At 38.2% G+C, this 24,682-nt stretch overlaps 1 pseudogene; it reads left to right on the forward strand.

The window, feature by feature from the left end:
* Window positions 1-294: 294 nt before the first annotated feature.
* LOC129499373 (elongin BC and Polycomb repressive complex 2-associated protein-like) lies at window positions 295-24,222 on the forward strand (annotated as a pseudogene).
* Window positions 24,223-24,682: the final 460 nt, after the last annotated feature.

Raw genomic sequence — 24,682 nt, forward strand, 5'->3', positions numbered from 1 at the left:
TACTGGTCCTTCAGGCTTTCGAAGACCTTACCTTCTTTGTCTAAAAAGCCAAGTAGCTTAACCAGATAGTCTTTCAGATCCATTTCAAAATCTAAAAATGTATCTTCATGTTTATTTCTAAAGAATGTGCTGCTGTTGATGTCTCCATTCTTAAGGTGCTCACTCTTTGAGGATGAGAAGAGATGACTCTTGAAATAAAATATACAGTGAGATGTTATACTGTAATTTCAAATAAAGTTCAAAAAGGAAATATTGAATTAATCTACAATACCCAGAGAGAGACTTATGGAGCAGATGGATCTTGCTCGTGACTTGAAGAAACAGGAGAGTGTGGATAGACGAGAGGAAGTCCAGAAAGAATTTCCTTGCAGTGCTGCTGGTGGGGACAGTGAAAGGTGAGGCAAGGTATCAAAGGAAGAAAACAGGCTCTGCTGAGGATAAAGAGGTCAGTGTCATGGTACTTGACAATATGCACATCTAAACTGTTTACATGTTACAGGATAAAAGTAACTCCCTTCCTACAATTTCTCTCTATAAGTTATTACAGGTAAGTGAAAGAAGAGCTGATCATTACAAAGTGGCATAGGTTGGGCTTTTATGCTCAGCGGTTATTTTCTCTCTTTTCTTACTGTTCCCATTTCTCTCCAAGAGTGGCAGCCTCTTCTCAAAATAACGAAGTAAAAAGTGAATTAAGCTGTTAGATCAACTTTTCACTCTTCAGGTCAATGAAGTAAGAAATTTGGTAGAAGAAAACAAAGAGGATTATTTCAGAGCAGCATCAGTTTGGTAGGGAGAGAATCTGTGTATATGTGAGTACACAAAATGAAATTTTAAGAATGCTTGAGTGGCTCAGAGATTAAGCATCTGCCTTTGACTCAGGTCGTGATCCTGAGGTCCAGGGATCAAGTCCCACATCAGACTCCCTGCAGGGAGCCTGCTTTTCCCTCTGTCTATGTCTCTGCCTCTCTCTGTCACTCATGAATAAATAAAATCTTAAAAAAAAAAAAGAAAGAAACTTTAAACAATGATCACAGTCTACTAAGTGCTTCAAACATGGTTGCATTTAATTCTCACAACACTCCATTATTGGTACCATACATATTCCTACTTTGCAATACAAGGAAATAAGTTATGGGGGGTGGGGATCAGCAATTTTCTTGTTATTCCACAATGAAAAGGATTGAGCCAAGAATAAAAACTAAGCAAATGTGTTTCCTAAAACTGCAACTCATTATTGTAGGTTCCTTCAAAGAGTAAAAAATACAAAGCCTGGTTTCCTCTTCAACTATTAGTGTTAATATTTTCTAAGGAAAAATCACATATACTAAAATGTATACATACCTTAACTGTACCACTCCATGAGTTACAACAAAGGTTTATAAATCCTTGCAACCAAAATTCCCATGAAGATATAGAACATTTTCACCATCCCAGTAAGTTCCCACATGCGTGTGGATCTTATTATTTATACCATTGTACGTTAGTATTTTCCATTAATAAAAAATGGAATGGTCAGTATGTATAATTTTGTGGCTAGATTTTTTTAGTCAATAAAATGTTTTTAGTATTTAACCATCAAGCTATGTGTAATGGTAGTTCATTCCACCTCTCCCTTTTTATTTTGCTGAGTGGTACAATATTCCATTGTTGGAATTCACCACAATTTGATGAAATTTCTTGATAATGTATGTTTATATTGCTACTAGTAATGGCTATTACTAATTAAGCTGTTACCTTTGTGTGAATCTTTTGTAATATGTTATTTATTAAGAACATTTCATAGGGAAGCCCCAGTGGCGCAGCGGTTTAGCGCCGCCTGCAGCCTGGGGTGTGATCCTGGAGACCTGGGATCGAGTCCCACATCGGGCTTCCTGCATGGAACCTGCTTCTCCCTCCGCCTGTGTCTCTGCCTCTCTCTTCACTCTCTCTGAATGAATGAATAAATAAATTAAAAAAAAAAAAGAATTTAGATAGGCACCTTAACCATGAAGACAGCTATTACCACAGATAACTTTAAAAAAAAAAGAACATTTCATACATAAGAAATACATTTTATTTGTCTTTAAGAAATCTGTCTCAGATAAATTGTCAATTTTGAAATTGTGTAACTTAATGGCTGTGATGATTAATGCTGCTAATTTATTATTTTGTGCTTGATTATAATAAAATTTATAAATATAAAAGTATATAAATATATAATATAAAATTTATTTATAAAATGTATAAGTATAAAAATATATACAAATATTTAAAACATAAAGTACCAGGTATTCTTTACCATTATGAGGACCTGATCACATTTTCTAATCTCATTGTATTTCAGATTCCTCACTCATAAAATGAGAAGAGTAGCACTTTTATGAGTGGTGTTGGAGGATGAATGAGGCATAAAACACAGAAGAGGTCAAAGTAGGGCCTGTCATAGTGCATGAACAGAATAGATTTTAGTTATGCCAACTGTGGTAGCTCTTGATTCTGAAAAACAATACATAGCACTGCTTTCAGTGATGAATATATGTTTTTATGCCCATTGCGATGGATAAAATGCTAAAAAATTTCTCTAAAAATATTGCAACAATGAGTCAGAATTATATCTGAAAGTTGAAGTAAAAAAGATGGAAAAAATAAAAAAAGAACCCTGGTGGTGGGGGTTAGGGGAATGAGGAAGAAGGTAGTAAAATGCATTATTATCTAACTGTCTAAAGATGATTGAACTAGGTGATCAGTTGACCAGGAAATCCTAACTTCCCAGTAGGAGTTTTTGACTTCATTAAATTTTATCAGAATACCAATTATGTCCATAAAGGGCTGAGTTACATGATGCATTTTACATGATGCAAAAATGTTCTGAACCAAAGAGGTTTAGGGCATGTTTTTTTTTTTATGCAGTTCCAGTAAAGAAACATCTGTTTAGTTGTGGTTTTGTGAGAAAATTATTAATTGGATTTGTTGCTTATTTGATTGCTTTTAAAATTCCATATAGATGTTGAAAATCAACCACAGGCTCATTTATACAATAAACAATTACCAGTAATATCCTACACACATCAATATGATTTCTTTAAATAAATTTCCTACTTTAGGGAAAAAATTCCAAACAAAATTCCATTGTGATTCAATTTCTATGGTGGATATTTCACTTAGTCATCACACCTGGAATTTTGTATTTTTATGCTTGAATTTATTTACCTTGTTTGTTTTCTCCCACTCTCCTCTCTCTCTGTAAGTACAAAAGCATTATTTAACACACTTAAAACTCCTGGTTTGGTTCTAACATAAGTGATGAGTATAAATGAAGGTAAGAGAATTGACTTTTGTCAGGAAAATTCCCAAAAATAAGAAAACAGAGGTATATTTTTGATTACTTCTATTTTCCCAGAAATAATAATGTTTTACTACCCTATTAACTTTTATGTTTAGAGGACAGAGATTAAGCATACAATGCTTCCTCTCAGGCTTTTCCCACACATCTATTCATGGGAGGTTGCATTACTAGAACTGGGAGTGAATTAAACCACAGAGTAAATACTGGACAAAAATTCTGGTTCTGGTGGGACATTTTAGGCACATATATGACCACATATGAAGAGTTGATCATATTCCATAGTAGCAGCTTGTCATATTCAATAAAATGGAATATATTCATAGTTGTGACATTATCCACAGACTTTTAAAAAATTATATCCAAATACAAAGGAAGACCAATTCCTGTTGAAGCTATAAACACATTTCATTGAAGAATAAATGAACCAGTAAAGGTACCTCAAATAATATTTGTACCATTTATGTGGGGAATAAAGTCATTATTTTTACACAATAATTTGAGGCCCTGTCGGAGTCACTACCTAGGAATATGTTTGTTTTCAAATGTGACATGGTTAAAAATAGTAAAATTTAACATCATGTCTTTTTTTTATCAAGATAGTTATGATTTTTCTAAGCTTGATCAAAGGAGTAAGACAATCCCCTGAATTCCAATCATCACCAGCATCATGCTTCAGTCTCCTGAGAAACATTTGCTTGTGTTAGCAATTTATCACTTTAAAGCTTATTGTAGGATAATTTCCTTTCACATGATCTCACCCAGGGGAATCTGTGTATTTTCTTGATTCAAGGTTGGAATTATTCTGAGAAATTTAATCCTTGACTTCCTAAAGGTGGATCACCTGAGATCCAGGAATTACTTCCTAAGTGGATTCTGAAATGCCTGTTTCAACAATAAACTAATTTTAAAAAGGAATATTAAACAGCCAATAGATGAAGTACTTTAAGTTACTGACTGCTTAGCATGTTTTTTTGAGAAAGAGGCTGCTTAGATTTTAGATTCTAGGCTGCTTAGTATACCTCAAGAAAAGGAGGGTTAATTAAAATAAACAGGGAACAAAGGGAAGTGGGCTTTATTAAGCACTAGAAAATAGAACTTGGAAATAGTGATAAGAATATTCATATATTTATAAATAAGCATAAGTCAAATTTCCCTCAGGTTTTCATCTAGGCCCATGTAATAAGTTTTGCTTTGTTGGTTAGGATGAGCAGAGCAATCCATTTCTCAAAGTCATAGGTTTCTAATCAAAATATTTCTAGACAACCTGGGTCTTTTAGATGTGTGTATCATTGCGATGTCAGCTTACTCTGGAAGCATTTTCTCCAAAATTATCCTCTGCAATACCAACAATTGAGTGTACCTCATAGACTTCTTTCAGGAATTCAATCTTTGGCCTATAGAGAAGGAGATTTCATGTAAATGCTGAGACTGAATATCTCAGATTAATCTATGTCAGCATTTAAAAATCAAAATCTAAAACAAAATAAATTTAGAGGAGATGAATCTCTTGGGAGTATAGTATATAAGTGCATCTGCTTATATATAAGAAGTTTATAACAGATGATGACTAGTGAGGAATAGAATGTGCTAAAAGTAGTTACAAAGATTTTTCTGTAATTTTCAGCAAAAGATATCTCAAATATTCTAGGGTGTGACCTGATATTTTCAGATGCAAAATCAATTTGACTTCACAAATTGATGTTATTCGCAAGCCTGCTACACATTTGTGTCACAGAAATATAGATAATCAAATAAATTATGTTTTTGCATCATACCTGTTAAAATATTGCATGTTACATTTGTGAGGGCATTTCTTTCAAGAGTAGAAAAGTGCTAAATCTAAATTCTCAAATTTCACATGTGTGATAATTAAAATATTTTTCCTTATTCTGAATTCTGGCTTTATACCCACATTTTTAAAAATTATTTATTTATTTATTTATCTATCTATCTATCTATCTATCTATCTATCTATCTATCTATCTATCTATCTATCTATCTATTTATGCCAGGCACAATAGAACACACATCATGATATAATCACTGGCTTTGTTGCAATTTCATGAGCTGGGGATTGATTCACCATACCTTGCTCCACTTTCCACAAATTAGCTATGGCTGTTTGAATTCTTGAATTAACTTAAAGAAAATAAACCTGCATCTTACGCATAAAAGCTCCAGCTGCAAGTCATAGTAGCGAAGTCAACGGTTATCTCCTGCCAAACTCCAATAAGACCAACTTCAGGGGGATCCCTGGGTGGCTCCGTGGTTTGGCACCTGCCTTTGGCCCAGGGCATGACCCTGAAGTCCTAGGATTGAGTCCCACATTGGGCTCCCTGCATGGACCCTGCTTCTCCCTCTGCCTATGTTTCTGTCTCTGTGTCTCTCATGAATAAATAAATAAAATCTTAGAAAGGACCAACCTCAGGATAAGAAAAACAAAAAGCATATACCTCCATGAGAATATGCCAAGGTAATCTTTTCATTTTATTCTCTTCCAACATTATACAACCAGCATCAATTTACACTGGGCACTTTGCCTTGGCAAAGATATTTGCTTTGGAAGGATCCTTTTAGCTTCTTTCTGTGAGCTCCTGAATTTAGGTCATACCATAAATTATTACTCAGTGGTCCAGGCTTTACTAGTTATTTGGAGACCAAATGTAGCAGTTGGGTCCATAGGGCATGTCTGGGATGGTACATCAACTATGAAAGTTGTAGTATAACATCCTAAGACCCAGAGAGGCTCTGTTTGAAACTACTTGGAAATGAAAAGTCTTAGAGAATAAAGTAGGGTTTGGCCCTTGATCTCTATAATATAAGCAGAGAGTCAAGGCTATTATACCAATTTCAATCACAGCCATTCTAAAAAGAATATGCAGTGCTTACCACCCATACCAGTTCCTTGAACTGCAAGGAACAGAAAGTCTGTGTTTAATGAATTGTTGCAATTTTATAATTAATTACTATTAATATTAATATGTGCAATTTACTTAGTATTTATTATATGCTAAACACTGTGCAAGGCTTTATTTACAACTACATAATTTCTAACTAACTCTATTCTGATGGTTAATTTTATGTGTCAACTTAACTGGGCCATGGGTGTCCTGATATTTGGTCAAACATTATTCTGGATATTACTGTGAAATGTCTGGATGAAATTAACATTTAAACTGATAGACTGACTAAAGTGGATTTACATCCATAAAGTGTGGACCTCATTCAATCAGGTGAAGGCCTGAATAAAGCAAAAAGGTTGATTTTCCCTCGAGTTTAGAGGGAATTCCTCATGCCTGACTGCCCTTTTAGGTAGGGCATCTTTTTTTTTTTTTTTCCTTACCTTCAGACTCAAACTGAAACATCAGTTCCTTTTTACTCTCAAGACTGCCAGGCTTCAGACTGGAACTATACCATCTACTCTCTTGGGTCTCCAGTGTGCCAACCACAGATCTTTGGACTTGACAGCCTCCATAATTACATAAGCCAATTCCTTATAATAAATGTCTTTATATATGTGTCTATATACATATCCTATTGGTTCTGCTTCTCTGGACACCCCTGACTAGTACATTCACAAATCTCTAAACTCTCCCTAGTACTCTCACAGACCTCTAAATTTTTATTTAGAGATTAAATAACAAAAATTTTGTTTGTTATTGTTGTTAATTGTTATTGTTGTTGTTATGCTGATTTTTTCTTTAAAGAAATTTTTTGGTATTGTTTGTTTTCCACAATCAAAAATACTGTGAATCTTAAATTACTTGCCCAAGTGAAGAAGCACAGTTAAAAAGAAACTTTGTTGAACTATACAAACATAGGCAATTATTGCACAATATAATCTCAAAGAAAATTTTCTGGGACATTTCATTTGCATTAAATTCCTTAGTTTTTCATGTTATTACAGATTTTTAAAAATTACTGTGGACTCCATCTTAAATAAGGCTCTAATTTAGCTAATATTTTTCAGAAACTCATCATTAAAATATAGGTTGGATTCTCATATTTCTTGCTGATTATGAAGTTTTTAGATTGCCTGTATGTCCCATAAACATATTAATGAATAATATAAAGTTAAATTGACATATTTTAATTCAGTGTGATATATATATATACATATACATATACATGTATTTTGTATTTTGAGAGTTGAAAAAAAGATGGAAATGAAATTCATGAATGCATTTGTATAACTATAGTTTAATTAATCTGCAAAGTCAAGTAGCAAAAGGACTTCTTGTCATGCACAAGAACATTTGTAAGACTAGAGAATAATGCCATGAGGGGATATCAACTCTGTGCCTAAAGGAAAGAAAAATGGTATGCTCATTTCCTAGTCATATAAATGTAAGTCAATATTGTGAATTTATTCATCTTTTTTCTATTCACATTCAGTATGAAAAAATTTTCTGAAATACAAATGTCATGTTTAAACATTTCATGTTTTCAGAGACACTGTCAAAGTGACACAGATAGATACCACAAAGTTGGTATCATTTTGTTTGCTTAGTAACCAGTGACAGAAAAGTTGGATCTGTGGTTAAAAATAATAATAAAACAGTGCTCGCTTTCCATACTGTGAAATATGCATCTTAAATTAAAATTCCCCAAATCTCAATATAGCTACTGAATATAATTATTTCACTAATATGTTACTCTATTGTTACCAACATATCTCTGGATAACAAACATATCCAACACCTCTAAGAATCCCCTTGCTGTTCTTCCTTTGTGTGTGTGTGTCAGGACACCATATTGCTAACTATAGGAACTCCTGCAACTGAACAGCAAAACAAAACAAAAAAGAATCTGATTAAAAAGTGGGCAACAGATCAACAGTTTTGAATAGACATTTCCCTAAGAAGAGCTACAAAGATGCAACAGGTACATGAAAAGGTGTTCAACATCTCTAATCAGAGAAATGTAAATGAAAACCACTATGAAGTCGATGCACTTATACAGTAGGAATTTGGAGCTCAATTAAGCTCATGGTTTTTCAACATTATGCACATGGCAAAGCACTGGGATCTAAGACTCAAGAGAGCAAAGGGAAAAGGTGAGGAAATGGTGTTTTTTGAGCTCATTAAAGCTGTAGCTGCAACTGCAACAGAGCTGTGGTGGTTGGTCTTCATTTGATATCCAAGTATAAGGAATAAACAATTTCTAGAATGAAAGTGCAACATGAGATTAATTTCCTTCTGTTTCAGCTATATCAACTCTATCAAAATAAATTAAGCTTGAATATTTATTCATCATCATAATTGTTTTTGGGATTAACTATTTTATTTGTAATGTCCTTCTATGAGAATACTGAATCCATTTTAAAATTATAAACATATAGAGAGAATAAATCATTGAGACTTGATACTCAGAGCCTCCTTTGAGTAATAACTTGCAATTTCAATTTTACACAGTAAATCTTTATAATCTTGAAGTAGTGTTCTTTACCTAATCTAACAAAATGCAAAATCATTCATTCATTTGCTCAGATTAAGTCACATAATGCACACAGGCTAAAGAAAAAAAAAAGAGAGAGAGAGAGAGAGAGGTCTCAATTAAAAATGTAAATGTATCTTCCTTTCCTACCACTCAGATTAGACTATCATCAGTGGCCTATCATTGCTTACATAATAGTCATAGAGGTTGCTGTTTTCTTACCTGATTTCTAGGTCTTACAAATGTATTGCATGTGACAATTTTACTTATAAATAAATGGAAATGGCACAGCAACAAAGTCACTGAAAAAAACATGTCAAGATCACAAACAAATATCTTTTATTTCTATTTTGGCATATAAGAAAACATTGTAAAACTCATAGTTGGAAAGCTTTTCTACGGATAGTCTTTAAAGAGAAAAAAAGGAGAAAATATGTCCAAACTACTTTGCAGAAAATTAGATGGTAAGCACATGCCTCTGTCAAGTTAATGAGCTGTCATCCTAAGGGACAGCCTTAGGAGATCATTCAACAGAAAAATTTAGGGGTACTAGCAATATCTATTGAAAGATATTAACAGAAGAGTTTATATAAGCCTTAGTTATCACTCTTTTAATAAGAGTTTTTATCAAACTGTGAGTAGAAAAACCAGTTTGTCTTTATCTTTTCCCAAAAGTACACTGTTATGTGACATCTGGCATTATTCTACTCCAAGTTCAGCTATTGTTCTTTCTATTGCTTATATTTTTGGTTAATATACAATCATCTTAATGAATTAATTAAATAGGGAGAAAAAGTGAATATTTTTAAATACCTCCCCAAGACCAAAGTGAGTATTACTCCAAAGTTGTTAATCACCCAAATAGGACAAGTGTTGTTGAGCATAAATGAAAAAAACAAATCTTTATCCTACTATGTTGATCTACCAAAATGAGACAAGTTCCAACAGATATTCTGAGATTGAGCAAAAAAAAATCTGAACAAATTACTTAATTTAAGTATCTGTATGGTATATCCAACAATGGAACTACATATATTGAACTATGTTTGATATTTTGTACTTAAATTGTTGTGCCCAAGATTGTGAATCAGAGAAACCACAAAGGAGCCGACACTGATGCAAACATATGAGGGTTTAGTTACAAGCTCGAGCTTGGGTCCAAGTATACCCGACACAGCAGAGCAGGGACTTGGACCCTGAGTGGGTTTCAGCTTAGTTGTAAGGGCTGGTCTAGGGGACCTCCAGAAGGGGTGGAGGAATTTCTCAAGTTCTGTTTACATTCTGATATGGGGCTTTCAAGGGCATTGAGCTCTGTTCTCATTCTGATATGGGACTTCCTGCCCCTGGCTTGGGCTCTGTTCTCATTTTAATATGGGGCTTTCTAGGACTTAAGCTGTAAGCTGTCCCCCCCCCCCCCAACTGAAGTAATGTAGATTTCAGCTCTTATTCACAGGGGCCTGGGATGGCTGTACTTGTGCTAACGCTGAACTTAAAGTGGAATGGCCTTAATTTTCTCCAGCCTCCACAAAATTACCATTGTTACTACAATAGTGACAATGAGTGGAGTTCATGGACTCTCCTCAAATTGTAATAGTCAAGGTAAAAATGCATTAAGTGTAACTCAGTAGTTAGGAACATAGCTTATGCCTTCAGCTTTTCTGCAAAATTACTGCTTATGTTTGTTTAAGTAATATACAAATGGATCAATCTAAATTTTGGTATACTTGTTAGTAATATCAGACTAATATTAACTGCCACCTGGAGATTTTTATAATAAAAAATTACATAAAGCTTTTAATTATCATGAATGTAAATAGAATTCCAAAGTCTGTTGTCCTAAGGGTTTGCATGATCCTTCAGCCTTATTTTGAAATATTTTTACCTGTTTCAAAATATTAACTTGCCAAGCACACTGAGAAGACTCCTTCAGTCTTTAAACAGATCAGAAAAAAATTGCAAATAAGTTATGTAAATGTATAGATCAGTTATGAATTATAAAATAAAGTCTAAGATCTAGGTTTCTATGTTGTCAGGAAGACTGAAGAGACATGGAAACTAATTAATTTTTACTCAATTCTTTTTCTCAGCCTTGTTCTTTGTATATTTTTAGCCTTTGTTTTCTAATTTCTGTTTTATAGTAGCTTTGAAAATAATCACCAAGATTTTATGTGACATTTTCTCCTGCTCGCTTTTTAAAGACAAAACCAAGAGGTCACAATGAAAGTTTTACAAAACATAAAGTAATTATCTGTTGTCATATGGAGAGAGACTGATTATCATTAACCTCAAGGATTCATCTGCTAGAGGAAAGAAAACTGGTAATATTGTATTTTTCACATGGGGGAATAGAAAGCATCATAATGAATTCTAGAATCAGAAAGGTCTACCTTAGGGGGGCTCCTGGCTGGCTCAGCAGACTCCGGATCTTGGGGTTGTGAGTTTGAGCCTCACGTTGGGGGTAGAGATTGCTTAAAAAGAAGAAGAAGAAGAAGAAGAAGAAGAAGAAGAAGAAGAAGAAGAAGAAGAAGAAGAAGGAAGAAGAAGAAGAAGAAGAAGAAGAAGAAGAAGAAGAAGAAGAAGAAGAAGAAGAAGGAGAAATAAAAAGAAAAGGAAGCCCTGCCTTAGAATCTGTGTGCTACAAGTGGCTAAATGTGTGAGTTTGGAGGGGTTAGTTAATATCTCTGTGCCTCAATTTCTTTTCCCATGAAACAAACAAGTATAAACATTTCACTTATAGTGCATTTTCAATGATTAAGTGAAGGGATGCTAGTAAAATGCTTATGATGTGGGGAAACAAAGAAGGAAATGTAGATAAAATTAAATTTCCTTATAACCTGCAGCCCATTGAGAAATATTTGAGGCAAGCAGTCCTCCAGGAAGTCCCAATTGTCTTAATGTTAATGCCTTGCTAGAGGGAAAAAAGAAGCTTAGCTTAATAATAGCCAGGCTTCCTGGATCCTTTGAGTCTTCTTTAGCTCATGAAAATCCTTTAGGAAATCTTCCCTGTCCTTACCACCCCAAATCAGTTTCTCCTCACAATCTTAGGACAGCTCTTTCTACCCATTGGTCTTGTCTCTGTGCTTTAATAAAAACACCTTTTTTGCACGGATAACGTCTCATGAATTCTTTCTTGGCCGTCTGCTCTGAGCCCTAACATTTCCATATCACTTAGAACATTCACTAAACTTTTAAGTAAAGTTAAGTAATTGTGACATGTTAGCTAGATACAGTTAATCACTTTGCCTCTTCTCCAGCTCTTAATATAATCATTCAGATTCTGTTTAGATTATTTAAACCCAATTATAACTATCAGGAAGTTGAATTCTTCTCGCTGTAGGATAGTTGATTGGTTCAGGCAGAAAAAAAAAAAAGTGTATTTTCCATAAATCAGAACTCTTGTTTTCAAATTAAGCAATTTTTAGAGATGTCACCCAGGAAGGTGACACCTGAATTGTGACCATGCATGGGGAGGTGGTATCAGGGAGATACTGTCAATACTTACGACATTAAAAGAAAAGATGATAAGGACAAAGGTCCTCGGTGACCAGCACCTGTAGCAACTTCACTGAGAGCAAAGGAGACAGCAAGATCACTGAGAGCAAAGGAGACAGCAAGACAGCAAAGGAGATTGCCAGTGAAAAGGCAACGCATATGTTAAAGAAATCTATAAATACAGAAAGATATTAAAAACAAATGTAAGAAAAGAGTGTAACTACAAACCCCTTCCTTCACTTTCAAGCATACAGTACCCATTATCTCATAGTAAAAGTGAAAACAAAATAACTTTTCTTCTTTTTCATTAATCTCTTTATGTCTTTCCTCAAAAGGAGAAATATAAACATCAGTCAAGGAAAAGGACACTAATTGCCTCAATATAAAGTGGTTAGGAAAAGAAGACATGTATAAAAAAATTAACAAATGTGTTTTTCAATATAATATTAACTCTCTTAATCTCATCGTACTTCTTCCTTACATTTGCTTTACTATTTGTGTATCTGTCTCATTTTGCAATCAATTTTCATCTTTCCTTTTTCCTGTTCTCCCTTTTTTTCTTTCTTACTTTTTTTTTCTTTTCTTCTTTCTTTCCTTCTTTTTTCTTTCTTCCTTCCTTCCTTGGTTCTGTCATTTCTTAGTAATGAAAAAGCCTGCATATAATTAACAAGCTAAAATACTTGCTAATTAAAAAAAATTATCAAAGAAATATAGGTGCACTGCTCGACTAAGTCACAATAATGACTGTCTTGAATTTTTTTTGTCAGTGATTTAAAATCTTTTTTTAATTTTTATTTATTTTATGATAGTCACACAGAGAGAGAGAAAGAGACAGAGACATAGGCAAAGGGAGAAGCAGGCTCCATGCACCGGGAGCCCGACGTGGGATTCGATCCAGGGTCTCCAGAATCACGCCCTGGGCCAAAGGCAGGCGCCAAACCGCTGTGCCACCCAGGGATCCCTTGTCAGTGATTTAATCTCCATTTTTACAGTAGTCATCTGACACGGTTCAATCTAGTTAAATAAATCCCCTTACTAAATTTGTTAATGAAAGCCAATTTAACTGGGTGAATAGAACTTCTTTCTTGTAGGGATCTAATTATTACTCTACCATTAACTAGTTTGGCTACTTTTGACAAGTTAACTTTATCTTTCTAAATCAGTCATCCTTATTAGGGATAATAAATGTCTGAAAGGTTAGTGAAAGCTTGAAGACAATGGTGCATGTGATGTGTCTTACACATACTGGTTATTCACTAAAATATAATAGTTATCAATAGCATCAAAGCCTGAACATAATTTCACAATTTTTCTTTTCTAACATATAGCTGTTCATATGACATTGACTAATAGTAATACTTTTAGCCTTGTCCCTCATTTAATGCCTTCTCAAGTCTCAATTACTTTTAACCATTTTTACAAATTACATTTGTAATTCAAATCTTGCCAACTGTTGGATAACAAGATAATAAGATAATGCTGACTTAGCTGTTGTTGATGGTGGTGGTGGAGTGTGTGTGTGTGTGTGTGTGTGTGTGTGTGTGTGTGTGTGTGTTTTAGGGTATGATAGGCTTTAAGATTTGGGCAGCAACACACATAATGGTTAAGAGTCAGATGGCCCTCCGGGCTCGGATTATATCTGTGTGGCTTTAGCCAAATTAGATGACCACATCTGCAAAAGAGGAAAATAAAATGATTTCAGAGGGTTAAATGGAGAGTAAATAAAATAATATTTGTAAATATTGTGTACTTTCTTTAACGAAGTAAAGACTTAACAAATGTTTGTCATTGTTATTCACCCTTCTAAGTTTCAATAGTTATATAGCACTCTAATTAAAATGATTGATTTTTGTTAGTGGCTCTCACAAATTCTTCTGTCAATAACAATTATAATAATAATTGCTAACCTTTCTGTAGCCAACAACAAGCATAACAAATCTAAATTTAAAATGTAAAGGGATGCCTGGGAGGTTCAGTGGTTGAGCTTCTGCCTTTGGCTCAGGTCGTGATCCTGGGGTCCTGGGATCAAGTCCCTAATTTGGCTCCCTGAAGGGAGCCTGCTTCTCCCTCTGCCTCCCTTTGCCTATCTCTGCCTCTGTGTGTGTGTGTCTCTCATTAATAAATAAAATATTAAAAAAACTTTAAAAATAAAATAAAATGTAAAATGAGTAAGTAATGCAGTTTCTCTAAACACTAAATTTTTTTGAGACATGTAGCAACGAGAGTAATTTTTGTTCTGGCAGGATGCTGAATAGTTTAAATTCTTGATTATTAAGGAAATGGTTGCAAGAAGTTAATATAATTATCCTGGGCCCTGAGGTTGAGATCAATCATATTTCAAGGCAAGTTCCTCACTATCTTTGATCCTACCTTGGTTAGGGCAGTTAAGAAATGTGTACAATTTTAGAAGACAAGTTTCTTGTCAGCATATTTCTTTTCGGGGGCTCTGCAATTCAAATGGAATCCAAATTGAGAGAATTACCACCTATACTGAAATACTGAATACTTTTGCAGTTTCCAAAGTAGAGCATGTTATCAGATGATATTTTATATAGAATTCATGATAAATTACTTAGCTTCCAATATAAATACTGATTTTGAAGTGATAGCTGGGAGCTTTTGCCAAAGATCAGTGGAACCCAGGACACTATAAAGCACAGAGTACTTGCTATACAATATCTCATGTAGGGCAGCCCGGGTGGCTCAGCGGTTTAGCCACCTTCAGTCTAGGGTGTGATCTGGAGACCCGGGATTGAGTCCCACATCCATACAGGGAGCCTGCTGCTCCCTCTGCCTGTGTCTCTGCCTCTCTCTCCATCTCTCATGAATAAATAAATAAAATCTTAAAAAAAAAAAACCAATATCTCATGTAAATCAATGACAGTATAAATAGATTTTATAAAAGGCAATCTTAGGTATATGTGTTGTTCAAAGTCAATTAAAGGTAAGATCAGAGGCTGACTGACACTAATAAGCATATAAAATTAAATATCCTTAATATGTAGTGTTTTTCATTCAAAGAAACATAGAAAATCTATGTGAGGGTAAATTCAGAATCACATATTTACATTTAATTGGCTGGAAGTGGAAGATGTAAGCCAGTGGTGGCTGTTACTCAAAAAGAACCTCCATAGTTTTATTTCAAAATGGACACTGAGATTTTAATTAATATTACCACTCACACTAAAGAGGCACATGATTCATACATCTGATATTAGTGGAATCCTTTTATAAAAATGGACTATGACTTGGTCAAATATTGGCTTATATTAATCATGTATACCTAAGAGCCTCATAAAAAGGAAACGGTTCACACAACTGGAATCAAATCAAGAAATTCATGAAGTTAGAACTACCTAACTATAAAACATTGTTAATAGGCTTCCAAAGTTATTCTTCAAGGAACTGATAAATTATGAATGAAGCCAATGTTATTCATGTGGATGCAGTTATTGAACAATTTCATTTAAAAACACAATGTTCTTTTGCTAAAAGGGAAAAAGCTCTTGAACATTAAAAATGTAGGTTCACATCTCAGTATTATATAACAAAAATGATACAAAATTAAAACCAAGAGACCGTTCTGCCAAAAATGTATGATCTGACCTTGCCTCTTTCATATTTCTACACCACAATTTTCACAATATAGATTTAACATATTGCATTGAATCACACCTAAGTTCCCTTCCTACGCTAGCATTTTGCATTTCAAAACTAATATACATGTAAAAAAATGGTATACATGTTATTAGAAATCACAAGTCTAATAATAACATAGCTTACAAAATTTAGCAGGGTATACATTGTAAAGTATGACACTCTTTTTGACCAAATGTTTGTTAGTCAGGCTCCTCTAAGCCATTTTCTCAAGTAGGCTTCCACCTTTGAACTTCTAAGTCAGTCTTTGCATTTTCAAGAATCTTGTTAAGCTGGTTTAGAAAGAACCCTTCCACCTTTGATATCTGAAAGGTGGTGATATCTGAAAATCCTGGCCTTACTTCAGCAAGAAACTTGTTAGGTCTGTTTAGCCAGAATTCTCCATTTCCCCAGATGCTTCCTCTTAGCAATTTTCCATCTACTGACCTCTCACCCCACTTTTGGCTGTGAATCTCCACTTGTTCTCGCTGTATTCTGAGTTGAATCCAATCCCTTCCTGCTACTGCAAAATCCCATTCCAGTGGATCCTTCTTGAATAAAGTCTTTTTTACCACTGTTAAGAGTATGAGAATATTTTTTTTTCTTCAGCAAGTATTGGACTCCTACTCATAGGTTTTATCCCAATGTCAAGCAGATGTTTTAGATATCTGTTTAGTCACTTAAATGACCTGAGTCATACTTTCCTACCACTGACATTTTAACTATAGTAGTTATGTTTAGATACAAATTATAAGATTGCACTTAATTAATCATAAGGTCGATCCCATTGGAGTCAGAGAGATGTGCCATTTCCTAGAGTTTCCAGAAGGTCTGATGACAAGGTTTTATTACTTTTTAAGTCTTTGAAGAAAGAGCTTTGTTAAAAACAAAAGAATCAAAGCAACAGCACATGCATGCAAAAAACAAAAACAAAAAAACAGTTCGCTTATTAATATTCTGGCAGATTCTTGTTTTCCTTTCCTAAGACTAATTTCAGTTTCTCTCTTCAAAGATTTGTGAACAAAATCATTTTATACATGCTTTCGTAATTAAATCTTTGTATGATCTCCTGTTAATGACCTATATTGGTGAGGAGGAGGAGGAGAGAGTCAACCTGTTACAATAAACATCTCAGGTGAAGGGGAAGTGAATGGTTACACTAAACTGCTTTACGAACAGACTGAAAACTCTCCCAAGATACAAAAGGGATGATATTTAAGTTGTCAACGTTGAGGTTTCAACCTTACTGAGTAGTGTGGAGGCCGAGAAAATTAAGGCCATTCCAACTTAAGTACAGTGTTAGCACAAGCACAGCCATCCCAGGCCCGTATGAATAAGAGCTGAACTTTACCTTACTTCAGCTACAGGAAAAAAAAACAGCTTAAAGCCCTTGAAAGCCCCATATTAGAATGAGAACAGAGCTTAAGAAATTCCTCCACCCCTTCTGGAAATCCCCTAGACCAGGCCATAAAACTCAGCTGGAACCCACCTGGGGGGGGGGGGGGGCTAAGTCCCTGCTCTGTTGTGTCTGGTATGCTTGGACCCAAGCTCGAGCTTGCTAATAAACCCTTGTGTACTTGCATCGGTGTCGGCTCCTTGGTGGTTTCTCGGATTCGCAATCTGGAGCACAACAAGTAGTGCTTACAAACTGGAGTTATTGCTTACAGTAGAAAGAATAGCACCAAGTAAATCTCTAAAAACACAGAGGGAAACACTGCTACTGGCTGGGGGCTCAGAGGAATCTTCAGGCCTGGAAGCAACCTGGACAACTGAGAATGGAGGCCATGGCAGAAATACAGAGGTTTTATTTGGTAAGGGTATGCAGAGATGAAAAGGTATAGAGTCCTGGACAAAGAGAACAGTGACAAACTTGTAGTTCCATTTCAGAGACTATTATATCAATGCTAGCAGGGTTTGGTATTTTTCCCTTGCATTCAGAGAGGGTCTATGTTGAACCTGTTGGGCTGGCGAGACTGGGGACCTCAAAACGGCCAACCCCAGGCCAGCAACCTCCCAATAAGGCCACCTTGCCGCCCTACCCTAACTTAGCACACAGAGACCCATAACCCTTGCCCTAAGTGGAATGCTGCCCTACCCCATTTTCCACCAACACCACTTGCTGCCCTACCTTGCACACAAAGACCCGTAACTCTTGCCCTAATTGGAATGCTGCCCTGCCCCAATTGGAATCCTGCCCTGCCCCCACCTTCCTGCCAAAAACTCTTTATAGACCCCCCCCCCCATGGTTTGCCTGGCACGACTTCCCCGCTCTCTCCTTCCCCTGTGGGCCACGGAACCTCGCCCGAGAGCACGTCCCATAAAAGCCTGTTTAGACCAACTTTTGCCTGGCCTCTCTATTCCATTTCACTACCAATGGATTAAACCTGACAGAACCAACACTTTCTAATGCTGCATATTTTACAGAATTTCTTCAAGAAAGTAGGAAAAAAAATCTCCAGGTTCTATCATTGTCTTAGGTTTCTTACAGGTGCAAAATCTACGTCAAGGTCTTACAAAGATTTAGTGTATTTGAAGATGCAGGAGCAGAGGAAAAAGCAATCAGAGTGTGTATTAACGGAGATTACTACACGGGGCAACAGGTACTCAGTTCTGCCAGGATCTCCTGATATGCGTCCAGATGCTTGTCATTGTTCTCTACATAAAGGATATGAATTGGAAGTATTTTATCACCCCCACGCCACGAGTCTACAACTCCTTCCCAAACTTTGCAGGCTTCCCCCATGGTATGAAATCCTCATGCTTCTGAGCTGCATCTAGGTGCAGCCTGACTAACTCCGAGGGAGAAATTCACGGCAGAAAGTCCCAAGGGGGCAAAGCAAGAGTAATTGAAGTGATATATTGCCAATTCAAACTCAGTCAAATTTCATGTGAAATGACCCTCTGTGGTCTCAACTGAAATCAGAAGTGCGATCAAAAGGATGAATGGGAGCAATGGATATGTCAGATTCAAGTAAGAAGTGTAGGAACAGTAAGCATGTGAACACTGTACAGCCAAAGAAAGGTGTAGGCTGGAAGGTTGGAATCTGGACTAAAAACATAATGTCAAATTTAACCAGTCAAAATTTGTAAAAATATTTTTACATTTCTTCTAAATTTGTCCATTTTATGTAAAATTTCAAGTTTTCTGTGGTAATGTTATTCAATATACCTTCATATTACCTTTTCATATCTGAAGACTCTACAGTGATATCATTATTTTAATACCTACTATCATATGTATTAGTTAAAATGACCTAGTTGTGTTTGTGCCTTCTTGTTTCATATCAGTCAGCCTCTGTAGAATAAATGTTGACTTTGCTGATCTCCTCAATTATATATCGGCTTTTATCTTCTTATTTCTTCTTCTTTGCATATATTGTTCTTTTTCTATCTTCTGAAGATGAATGCTTAGGTCATTGGTTTTCATAATTTACCTTTTATAATAAATGTTTTTGTAGCTATACATCATCCTTTATAATCTTAACAATGCTCTAAAGTTTGCTATGTACTAGTTACTGCCTTTAAATTAGGTAAATCATAATGTCCATTGTGATTTCGTCTTTACACTACAAGCTATATAGAAGTAAATTTATTAATTTTAAGATATGGCATTTGTTAATTATCTTCATATTGTTCATATACAGTCTTAATCTTATTAAGTTAGGTGGCAGTCAGATGACCTACATTTTGTGACTATAGCCTTTTTTTTTATTTTTTATTTATTTATGATAGTCACAGAGAGAGAGAGAGAGAGGCAGAGACACAGGCAGAGGGAGAAGCAGGCTCCATGCACCGGGAGCCCGACGTGGGACTCGATCCAGGGTCTCCAGGATCGTGCCCTGTGCCAAAGGCAGGCGCCAAACCGCTGCGCCACCCAGGGATCCCGTGACTATAGCCTTTTGAAGTGTGTTCAAGTTTGCTTTATGGCCCAGCATGCATTTGCAATTTGGGGAACTAAGTCAATTTTGCTCCTTTCTGATTCTCTTTCAAGTTTTCCATTTCCTTACTTAACACTTTTTCAAATTTTCTATCATTTTCTAAAAGTTTTCATCAAATCTCTCACTACATTTTTGTACTTGCCTTTTCTGCTCATAAACATGGTTTTTGTGGATTATATCTGATTATATTATTATGTATATTCACACTTAGAAATTTTCCACTATCTTGGGTAACTAAACATTTTATCCTAATAAGATGATTCATTGTACTACTAGTAACGATTTTGGCTTTAAAAACTAACTTGCCTGGTATTATCATAGCTGCACCAGCTTTTATTAGGTTACAGCTGGCATGACATCTTCGTCCATCTCTCTCTCTTTTAAACTTGAATACTTTTGGTTTTGAACAACATAGAGAGTTACTTATTTTTCTAAATGTCAGCTTTAGTAAGTTTATATGTAAAGAAATTTCTGATATATTTCTGTTTAAACCTATCATCCTACAATAACTTTTCTGTTTTCCCCAGTCTGTTCATTTTTCCTCTTATACTAATTGATTTTTAAAAAATAGTTTGTCGGGCACCTGGGTGGCTCGGTGGTTGAGCATTTGCCTTCAGCTCAGGTCTTGATCCTGGGGTCCTGGGATCGAGTTCCACACCAGGGAGCCTGCTTCTCCCTCTGCCTATATCTCTGCCTCTCTCTGTGTGTCTCTCATGAATAAATAAATAAAATCTTTAAAAAAATAGTTTGTCTTTTTTGTCACTATTTGCTTGGCTTTTAAACAGAGCTTACTATATATTTAGTGATTAACATTGAGTTTTCACCATACAAACTTGATTTACCATGATACCAAATTACTTTACATTACTGTTCACTTTTTGGACAGTATAAGGTCCTCAGTACAAGTTACTCTTGACTCATTCACAGACATTTAACAAATAGATACTAACAAAGTACCACAAACTGAGTAGCCTAAATATCAACAATTTATCATTTCATAGTCTGAGGTCAAGGTGTTGGCAAGGTTTTGCTCCTTCTGAGGGCTGTGAGGGAGACTGTATTCTTGCCTCTCCCCGAGCTTCCGGGGCTTTGCCGGCCATCTTTCCTGCACCTTGGCTTCTGCTGCATCACTTTAGTCTTTGCCTTCATCTTCACCCAGTATTCGGTTTATATTGGATTAGGGGCCCCCCTCCAGTATAACCTCATCTTAACTAATTTGCATCTGCAACAACTCTATTTCCAAATATGGTCACGTTTTGAGGCAGTGGGGTTTAGGTTGGCTTCAGTTTACAGATTTGGGGGGAACACAATTCAATTTTATGTGTGAATGTATACCAAAACACTGTACCATTATATTGTGGAGGCTGAGAAAATTAAGGCCATTCCATTTAAGTTCAGCGTTAGCACAAGTACAGCCATCCCAGGCCCCTGTGAATAAGAGCTGAACTTTACCTTACTTCAGTTACAGGAAGAAAACTGCTTACAGCTTAACGTCCTAGAAAGCCCCATATTAGAATAAAAACAGAGCCCAAGCCAGTGGCAGGAAGCCCCATATGAGAAGGAGATCAGAGCTCAATGCCCTTGAAAGCCCCATATCAGAATGTAAACAGAACTTGAGAAATTCCTCCATGCCTTCTGGAGGTCCCCTAGACCAGCCCTTAAGACTAAGCTGAACCCCACCTCGGGGTCCAAGTCCCTGCTCCGCAGTGTCTGGCATACTTGGACCCAAGCTCGAGCTGGTAAATAAACCCTCGAGCGTTTGCATTGATGTCGGCTCCTTGGTGGTTTCTTGGATTCGCAAACTTGGGCACAACAGTGGTTAGTTCATTGTTGCTGGGGCAGAGAGGGAAGTTCCTTACTTATAGGCAGAAAATAAAATTCCTACCTGAAAAGTGTCCTCCCTTGTAAAAGAATTATCATTCTTCTTCCTGCCAGTTAAAAGTAGGCTGCAAGGAATGGTGTGTCTGTGAGAACCTCCTTCAGCGCTTCTAACTCCATTTTAAATGAGGTCTCCTTTATTTTCACAGGTACTTTGTCAGATATGTGACTTGCAAAAGTTTTTTTCCTAGTCTGTATCTTGTCTTTTTAACATCTTGAGTGAAACTTTCATAGAGTAAAAGTTTTTAAGTCTGATTTTTACATATTTTTACTTTTATGGATTGTGTTTTGGAGTTGAGTCTAACTAAGTATGCATACCTTGCCCTCCTTGGGTCCTGAACATTTTCCAATTTTTTTCCTCTGTCTTGTAGTATTTTTGTGTGTATATTATTTGTAGTATTGTATTTTAAATAAATTCTAGTATATTATTTATGGTATTGTATTTCTTTTAAGATTTCATTTATTTATTCATGAGAGACAGAGAACAAGAGAGAGGCAGAGACACAGGCAGAGGGAGAAGCAGGCTCCATGCAGGGAGCCTGACATGGGACTCGATCCGGGGTCTCCAGGATCACGCCCTGGGCTGAAGGCAGCGCTAAACTGCTGAACCACCCGGGCTGTCCAGGTATTGTATTTTGTATAGTATTGTGTTATGTGTTAATTTTTGTACAGGGTGTGACATTTAGATCAAGATTTTGGAGAAGGGAACGGAGGCCTATGGGAGTCCTACTGCTGCAACACAACTTGTTGCAGTCTATCCTTCCACCATCAAACTGATTTTGCTCCTTTTCAAGTTCATTTGGAGGTATTTGTATGGATTTATTTCTGGTTTCCATTTTCTGTTCCATGGATCAGTGTGTTTATATTGCCTATGGCAACCCACAACTAGTTATGTAGTAAAACTTAATTCTAGCTATAGTGATCCATCTACCTTCTTTCTCTTTTTAAAAATCGTTTTATCTGTTACATTTCCTCTGCTTTTCCACATAAATTTTATTTTATTTTAATTTTTTTTATTTATGATAGAGAGAGAGAGAGAGAGAGAGAGAGGCAGAGACACAGGCAGAGGGAGAAGCAGGCTCCATGCACCGGGAGCCCGACGTGGGATTCGATCCCTGGTCTCCAGGATCACGCCCTGGGCTAAAGGCAGGCGCCAAACCGCTGCGCCACCCAGGGATCCCCTCCACATAAATTTTAAACTAATCATGCCTATCTCCATAATGAGTCTGTCAGGGATTTTGATAGTTTTAAGCTTACATATTTACATTTTAAAGAAAAGAAGAAGAAAAAGAAAAAAAAAAGGAAAAAAAAAGGAAAAAAAAGGAAGAAAAAAAGAAAGAAGCCGAGCGGGTGGAAGGCGCCCTCCCCGCCGCCTGGACCAGGGCCCCCGCAGTGGGCGCCCCCCCGGGCGGTTCCAGGGAAACTCTGTGCCCCGCTCCTCGCCTCGCAGTGCCGGCGTCCCCGCGAGGGTCGCCCTGCTCCCCGACACCCCGGAAGCCGCGTCGGGACCCAGTTCTCTCCGCCGTGCCCCGTGCCCTTGCCAAACCTCGGGCGTCCCCTCTGGACCTGGGGCCTGGGGAGCTGGCGCCGCGGGGCCGTGCTGCTGGGCCCTCGCGTCCCCCCGTGCCCCCCCGTGCCCCGGCGGCTGGGCCCCGGACGGCCTGAAGCAGCTCGCGCGCCCCGCCGGGCGGCTCAACGACGCGGACTCCCCGGCCGGTCAGGATGCCGCCGCCGCCGCCGCGGTGTGCCGGGCCGCGGCCAGGAGCAAGGGGGCGGAGGCGGTTTCCCGCACGTGGGCTCCGCTCCGGGCACCTCCCGGCCGCTGCCCCGCGCCCCCGCGCCCCCGCGCCCTCGGGAATCCCCGCGCAGCTCCGCCTCCGCTCCGCCTCCGCCAGCCTCGGTCTCGACTCCCGACTCCCAGCCCGGCCCCGCCGCCAGCCCCCGTCAGGAGCCCGCTTCCCCGCCTCCGCCGCCACCTGCGGGCCTCGCCACCGAGCCCGAGCCGCCCGCGCCGGGCCCGACGGCCGCAGTCGATGGACACGCCCCGCAGGCCGCCCGGGGGCACCGGCCGCTAGCCCCTCGACGGCCGCGCCCGGCGATCTGCGCCAGGCACATTCCGATCGTCCGATCCGCCGGTCGAAACTTTGGTGTTACGCCAAGGGCTTCGCCCTCGACACTCCGAGTTTGCTCCCGAGCGGCCGCCTGCGAAAGGGCCCCCCGGGGAACCGCCGAGAAACGCCGACGGCCGCCCCTCCCCTCCCCCATCGCGGCGCCCCGCCCGCCGCCCTGCACCGACGCTCCCCACCTCCAGCACCTTCAGCCTCCTCGACTCCTTCCCCTGCCCCCGGCCCTGGTGGTGGGGGAGGACGGAGACTTAGGGCCGGCATCCTCGCTCCGCCTGCAGCGAGACGTAAGCCCCCGCCTGCCCACCCGCTGTGGAGGGGGCAGATAGGGAGTCCTGCTGTCCCTGAGCCCCCAGCCCGCAAATTCTGGGGGGTCCACCTGGAGGAACTTTGAGCCTGAGACCTCTTCTGCCAACGGGGAAAATTGGGGGCCACGGCCAAGCTTTGGGCCCCAGGATAGGGCCTCGTGTCTCACATTCTGCCTGTTCTTTTACGCTTTATGGGCTGCGGCCAGAGGGACCTCAAGTGACAGTGATCTTCAAGCACCTAAGTGTTTGGGGTGACACCCCCTCCCCCTCATCCTTTGGAGACGAACCAAGGGCTGCAGTCAGGAGAAGGCTTAACGGAAAAAAGGCACAGACTCAATCCCTCCCCTCTTCCATCTCGGATCTCTGGGGGCAGGGCCTTCACCCCAGGGGGAGTAAAGGAGGCTACCTCCTTTACTCCTAAAGACAAGGAAAAAAAAAAGAGGGAGAGAGACCTTGGTGATGGACAAACCGGTTGTTTCTGTGGGCGAGCCAGGGGTGGAGGGGGCCGTCGTGGGGGTGGGGGAGGTGATTGGCAGCTCCCTGGGG

This window comes from Nyctereutes procyonoides, unplaced genomic scaffold, assembly GCF_905146905.1.
Source record: "Nyctereutes procyonoides isolate TBG_1078 unplaced genomic scaffold, NYPRO_anot_genome, whole genome shotgun sequence".
Classification (NCBI taxonomy): Eukaryota; Metazoa; Chordata; class Mammalia; order Carnivora; family Canidae; genus Nyctereutes; species Nyctereutes procyonoides.